The sequence below is a fragment of the Bos javanicus genome, chromosome 6 (genome assembly GCF_032452875.1).
Source record: "Bos javanicus breed banteng chromosome 6, ARS-OSU_banteng_1.0, whole genome shotgun sequence".
NCBI classification, from domain to species: domain Eukaryota; kingdom Metazoa; phylum Chordata; class Mammalia; order Artiodactyla; family Bovidae; genus Bos; species Bos javanicus.
This window is the reverse complement of record NC_083873.1, coordinates 78,353,401-78,360,907: the sequence shown is the minus strand read 5'-3', so window position 1 is coordinate 78,360,907 and position 7,507 is coordinate 78,353,401.

The window sequence follows — 7,507 nt, the reverse complement described above, 5'->3', positions numbered from 1 at the left end:
AAAACTAAGATCATGGCATCCAGTCCAATTCCTTTTGGCAAATAAATGGGAAAACAATGGCAACAGTGATAGACTTTATTTTATAGGGCTCCTAAATCATTGCAGATGGTGACTGCAACCATGAAATTCAAAGAGCTTGCTTCTTGGAAGAAAAGGTATGACCACCTAGACAGCATATTAAAAAGCAGAGGCATTACTTTGCCAACAAAGATCCGTCTAGTCAAACCTATTGTTTTTCCAATAGACACGTATAGATGTGAAAGTTGGAAAGCTGAGCACCAAAGAATTGATCTTTTGAACTGTGGTGTTGGAAAAGACTCTTGAGAGTCCCTTGAACTGCAAGGAGATCAAACTAATCAATCCTAAAAGAAATCAACCTTGAATGTTCATTTAAAGGACTGATGCTGAAGCTGAAGCTCCATTACTTTGGTCATCTGATATGAAGGACTGAGTCATTAGAAAAACCCTGATGCTGGGAAAGATTGAAGGCAGGAGGAGAAGGGGATGACAGAGGATGAGATGGTAGGGTGGCATCACCAACTTGATGGACATGAGTTTGAGCAAGCTCTGGACTTTGGCGATGGACAAGGAAGTCTGACGTGCTGCAGTCCATGGGGTTGCAAAGAGTCAGACATGCCTGATTGACTGAACTGAACTGACCCTTTATTTGACATTATCTTTGATCAAAAGAAAGACAACTGTAGAAAGAAATTGTGTGCTGAACAACTGTAGCACACCCAAGCAGGTTATCGTACTCTGGCCCTTTTAATTATTTTTTGAGCTATTTTGCAACACTTGGCAAGTTGTAAGTAACAAATGTATATGAAAAATCAATTATGTTACCAACATCTTATTGGAAAGGATCCTTTCATGTGGCATGCATTGTCAACATTTGTCCAGTCGCTAAGTTATATCCAACTCTTTGCGACTCCGTGGATTGCAGCACATGAGGCTCCTCTGTCCTCCACTATCTTTCAGAGTTTGCTCAAACTAACGTCCATTAAGTCAATGATGCTATATAACCAGCTCATCCCCTACCACCCCCTTTTCATTTTGCTTTTAATCTTTCCCAGCATCAGGGTCTTTTACAATGAATCAGCTCTTCACAACATGTAGCCAAAATATTGGAGTTCTAGCTTCAGCATCAGTCCGTACAATGAATATTCAGTGTTGATTTCTTTTAGGATTCACTTGTTTGATCTCCTTGCAGTCCAAGGGACTCCCAAGAATCTTCTCCAATACCACAATTCAAAAGCATCAATTCTCCAGTGCTCAGCATTTTTTATGGTCTAACTCTCATAGCTGCACATGACTACTGGAAAAACCATGGTTTGACTATATGGACCTTCATGAACAAAATGATATCTCTGATTTTTAATATACTGTCTAGGTTTGTCACAGGTTTCCTTATAAGGAGCAAGTGTCTTTTAATTACATGATTGAAACTCCAATACTTTGGCCACCTGATGCAAAGAACTGACTAATTGGAAAAAACCCTGATGCTGGGAAAGATTGAGGGCAGGAGGAGAAGGGGACGACAGAGGATGAGATGGTTGGATGGCATCACCGACTTGATGCATGAGTTTGAGTAAGGTCCTGATGTTGGTGATGGAGAAGGAATCCTGGCATGCTGTAGTCCATGGGATTGCAAAGAGCTGGACACGTCTGAACAACTGAACTGAACTAAATAAGATGTCAGTGTTCAGGTATCTCTCCTTTAAGAGCTTGCAAGACTTGAGGACTTTATCAGACTTCTTGATGACCAATCAGCAGATAGTGCAGGAAGAAATCTGTTCTACACATAGTATACTGTGGTTATGAGTCCTTCAAGGTTATCAAGTCCTCAGAATTTATTTTATGGTGTTTCTCAGATGGTGGGGGAAGAGATTTGCTACATGGATACCTAGAGTCCATATAAGAGTCTGGTTAGTCAGGTTTTAGCTCTTGGTGATACCAAGTAAGGGAGAAGGGAGAAAAATTAGTAACATTTAATTGGGAGTATAATCTCATATTGAAGAAAACCAAAAGAATTGAAAATATTGTAAAGGTTAATATCCCTTCTTGGATCACAGTCTTATCATAGCAAAATGGCTTGCATAACTCAATGAAACTAGAACCATGCCATGCAGGGTCACCCAAGATGGAGAGAGATCATAGTAAAGGGTTGTGACAAATCCTGGTCCACTGGAAGAGGAAATGGTAACTTACTCCAGTACTCTTGCCATAAGAACTCCACAAACAGTATGAAAAGGCAAAAAGACACAAAACTAAGATAAAGGACAGAAAATGTAAGCCCCTAACAGAAGTAGGAGAGATTAAGAAGAGGTGGCAAGAGAACTTTCCAGCCAGTCCAGTGGTTAAGAATCTGCCTTCCAATGCATTGGGAAGCAGGCTCAATCCATGCTTGGGGAACTAAGATCCCACACACTATAAGGCAACTAAGCCCCCCAGGCCCCAACTACTGAGCCTGCCCACCCCAACAAAGATCCCACATGCGACAACTAAGAACTGATGCAACCAAATAAATAGTTAAAGAAAAAAGAAGAGGTGCAAGAATACACAGCACCATACAAAACAAGGACCTAATGATCTGGATAACCACAGTGGTAAGATCATTAACCTAAAGTCAGACATCCTGGAATGTAAAGTCAAGTGGGCCTTACAAAGGATTACTATGAAGAAAGCAAGTGGACAGAATTCCAGCTGAGCTATTTCAAATCCTAAAAGATGTGAAAGTGCTACACTCGCTATGTCAGCAAATTTGGAAAACTCAGCAGTGGCCACTGGACTAGAATGGGTCAGCTTTCACTGGAATCCCAAAGTAGGGCAACTCAAACAATGTTCAAACTACCACACAGTTGCACTCATTTCACATGCCAGCAAGGATATGCTCGAAAATCCATCAAGCTAAACTTCAACAGTACGTGAACTGAGGACTTCCACATATATAAGCTGCATTTAGAAATGGCAGAGGACCCAGATAAAATTGCCAACATTTGTTGTATCACAGAGAAAGTAAGGGAATTTCAGCAAAATATTTGCTGCTTTGATCATGCTAAACCCTTTGACTGTGTGGATCACAACAAACTGTGGAAAATTCTTGAAGAGAGGGGAATACTAGACCACCTTACCTGTCTCCTGAGAACCTGTATGTGGGTCAAGAGGCAACAGTTAGAACTGTACATGGAGCAAGTGATTAGTTCAAAATTAGAAAGGAGTATGACAGCGAGTATGTTATCACCCTGCCTAGTTAACTTATATGGGAAAACATTGTACAAAATACCAGGCTAGAAGAATCACAAGCTGAAAATTCAGGACCAATTTCCTTTAGGATGGACTGGTTGGATCTCCCTGTAGTCCAAGGGACTCTTAAGAGTTTTCTCCAATTCCACAGTTCAAAAGCATCAAGTCTTCAGTGCTCAGCTTTCCTTACAGTCCAACTCTCACATCCATACATGACCAATGGAAAAACCATAGCTTTGACTAGATGGACCTTTGTTGATAAAGCAAGGTCTGTTCTTTTTAATATGCTGTCTAGGTTGCTCATAACTTTTCTTCCAAGGAACAAGCATCTTTAAATTTCATAGCTGCAGTCACCATTTTCAGTCATTTTGGCCCCCCAAAAACAAAGTCTGTCACTGTTTCCATTATTTCCCCATCTATTTTCCAAAAGTAATGGGACCAGATGCCATGATCTTAGTTTTATGAATGTTGAGTTTTAAGCCAACTTTTTCACTCTCCTCTTTCACTTTCTTCAAGAGGCTCTTTAGTTCTTCTTCACTTTCTGTCTTAATGGTGGTGTCATCTGCTTATCTGAGGTTATTGGTATTTCTCCCAGCAATCTTGATTCCAGCTTGTGCTTCTTCCAGATCAGCATTTCTCATGATGTATTCTGCTATAAGTTAAATAAGCAGGGTGACAATATACAGCCTTGACGTACTCCTATTTCAATTTGGAACCAGTCTGTTGTTCCATGTCCAGTTCTAACTATTGCTTCTTGACCTGCATACAGATTTCTCAGGAGACAGGTCAGGTGGTCTGGTATTACCATCTCTTGAAGAATTTTCCACAGTTCGTTGTGATTTACACAGTCAAAGGCTTTGACATAGTCAATAAAGCAGAAGTAGATGTTTTTCTGGAACTCTCTTGCTTTTTATTTATTTATTTATTTTAATTGGAGGCAATGGATGTTGGCAATTTGATCTCTGGTTCTTCTGCCTTTTCTGAATCCCACTTGTACATCTGGAAGTTCACGGTTCACGTAATGTCTAGGCGTGGCTTGGAGAATTTTGAGCATTACTTTGCTAGCGTGTGAGATGAGTGCAATTGTGTGGTAGTTTTAACATTCTTTGGCATTACCTTTCTTAGGGATTGGAATGAAAACTGACCTTTTCCAGTCCTGTGGCCACTGCTGAGTTTTTTTAATTTTCTGGCATATTGAGTGCAGCACTTTCACAGCATCATCTTTTAGGATTTTAAATAACTCAGCAGGAATTCCATCACCTCCACTAACTTTGTTTGTAATGATGCTTCCTAATGACCATTTGACTTCACATTCATATTCTAGTCTGGCTCTAGGTGAGTGATCACACCATTGTGGTTATCGGGGTTATGGAGATCTTTCGTGTATAGTTCTTCTGTGCTTTCTTGCCATCTCTTCTTAATATCCTCTGCATCTGTTAGATCCATACCTTTTCTGTCCTTTATTGTGCCCATCTTTGCATGAAATGTTCCCTTGGTATCTCTAATTTTCTTGAAGAGATCTCTAGTCTATCCCATTCTATTATTTTCCTCTATTTCTTTGCACTAATCACTGAGGGAGGCTTTCTTATCTCTCCCTGCTATTTTTTGGAATTCTGCATTCAAATGGGAATATCTTTCCTTTTCTCCTTTGCCTTTCATGTCTTTTCTTTTCTCAGCTATTTGTAAAGCCTCCTCAGACCATCATTTTACCTCTTTGCATTTCTTTTCCTTGAGGATGGTCTTGATCACTGCCTCGTGTACAATGTCAGGAACCTCCAACCAAAGTACTTCAGGCACTGTATCAGATCTATTCCCTTGAATCTATTTGTCACTTCCACTGTGTATTTGTAAGAGATTTGATTTAGGTCATACCTGAATGGTCTAGTGGTTTTCCCTACTTTCTTCATCTTAAGTCTGAATTTGGCAATAAGGCATTCATCATCTGAGCCACAATGAGCCCCCAGTCTTGTTTTTGCTGACTATATAGTGCTTCTCCATCTTTTTCTGCAAAGAATAGAATCAATCTGATTTTAGTATTGATATCTGGTGATGTCCATTTGTAGAGCCTTCTTTTGTGTTATTGGAAGAGGATATTTGCAATGACTAGTGTGTTCTCTTGGCAAAACTCTGTTAGCCTTTTATTTGCTTCATTTTGTATTCAAAGGCCAAATTTGCCTATTACTTCAGGTAACACTTGACTTCCTACTTTTGCATTCCAATCCCCTATAATGAAAAAAGACATCTCTTTTGTGTGTTAGTTCTAGAAGGTCTTGTAGGTCTTCATAGAACTGTTCAACTTCAGCTTCTTCAGCATTACTAGTTAGAGCATAGACTTGGATTACTGTGATATTGAATGGTTTGCCTTGGAAATGAACAGAGATCATTCTGTCATTTTTGAGACTGCATCCAAGAGTACTGCATTTCGGACTCTTTTGTTGACTACAAGGGCTACTCTCTTTCTTCGAGGGGATTCTTGCCCACTGTAGTAGATTTAATGGTCCTCTGAGTTAAACTACCCTTTCCAGTCCATTTCAGTTTCCTGATTCCTAAAGTGCCAATGTTCACTCTTGCCATCTCCTGTTTGACCACTTCTAATTTGCCTTGATTCATGGATATAACATTCCAGGATCCTGTGCAATATTTCTCTTTGTAGCATCAGACTTTACTCCCATTACCAGCCACATCCACAACTGGGTGTTGTTTTTGCTTTGGCTCTGTCTCTACATTCTTTCTGAAGTTATTTCTCCACTATTCTCCAGTAGCATATTGGGCACCTACTGACCTGGGGAGTTCATCTTTCAGTGTTCTAACTTTTTGCCTTTTCATACTGTTCATGGGGTTCTCAAGTCAAGAATACTGAAGTGGTTTGCCATTCTCTTCTCCAGTGGACCACGTTTTGTCAGAACTCTCCATCATGACCCATCTGTCTTGGGTGGCTCTACAACTTATTAGTTTCAAGAAATTCAACAAGTGCTTCTGCATAAGTGAAAGATTTTCATCCACCAAATTCTTAGAATTCACTAGACTGAATGCTTTCTAGGGTACAACATCTGGCTTTTTACTTTAATACAATCTTTCATATTAATATTTCTCATTTTTATTTTAAAAATCTGTCTTTTAAAATGCGTTTACATAACACAATAGACATTTGCTACTATCCCTCAATAGATGGTTTAATTGCTTTTAGAGGGCCAATGCCAAAAAGAGTTCTCAGGAGCCTACTTCTTAAAAGCTACTTTTCCCCACTCTGACTTATAATCCCCTCTGAGTTATTCACCAAGGAATGATATTCATTTGGTTTAAACAAATGATGGAGTTGACAATGAATCTCCTTCATCCTATGGTAACAGAGCCCTTCCTTCTATTTCAATTGTACTTTTTAATAAAGCTTCTCTTACGTCATATCACAATTTGTTACACTACCATTCTACAACATTTAGAAAACTTATCTTTTCTTGAGAAATTAACTAAGTGAAAATATTTCATAATCTGTAAATTAAAAGTGGAAATAAATAACACAAATGTCACTTCCTTATTTTTCCAAGTCCTGTTAAACTATAAGCTATAAACCAGGCTTAAATAAAGGGATGGTATGGGGAGGGAGGTGGGAGGGGGGTTCAGGATGGGGAATGCGTGTACACCCGTGGTGGATTCATGTTCATGTTCAGTTCAGTTGCTCAGTCGTGTCCGACTCTTTGCGACCCCATGAACTGCAGCACGCTGGGCCTCCCTGTCCATCACCAACTCCAAGAGATGGGAATACAAGACCCTGACCTGCCTCTTGAGAAATTTGTATGCAGGTCAGGAAGCAACAGTTAGAACTGGACATGGAACAACAGACTGGTTCCAAATCAAAATAGGAGTACGTCAAGGCTGTATATTGTCACCCTGCTTTTTTAACTTATATGCAGAGTACATCATGAGAAACGTTGATCTGGAAGAAGAACAAGCTGGAATCAAGATTGCCGGGAGAAATATCAATAACTTCAGATATGCAGATGACATTACCCATATGGCAGAAAGTGAAGAGGAACTAAAAAGCCTCTTGATGAAGGTGAAAGAGGAGAGTGAAAAAGTTGGCTTAAAGGTCAACAATCAGAAAACGAAGATCATGGCATCTCGTCCCATCACTTCATGGGAAATAGATGGGGAAACAGTGGAAACAGTGTCAGACTTTATTTTTGGGGGGTCCAAAATCACTGCAGATGGTGACTGCAGCCATGAAATTAAAAAACGCTTACTCCTTGGAAGGAAAGTTATGACC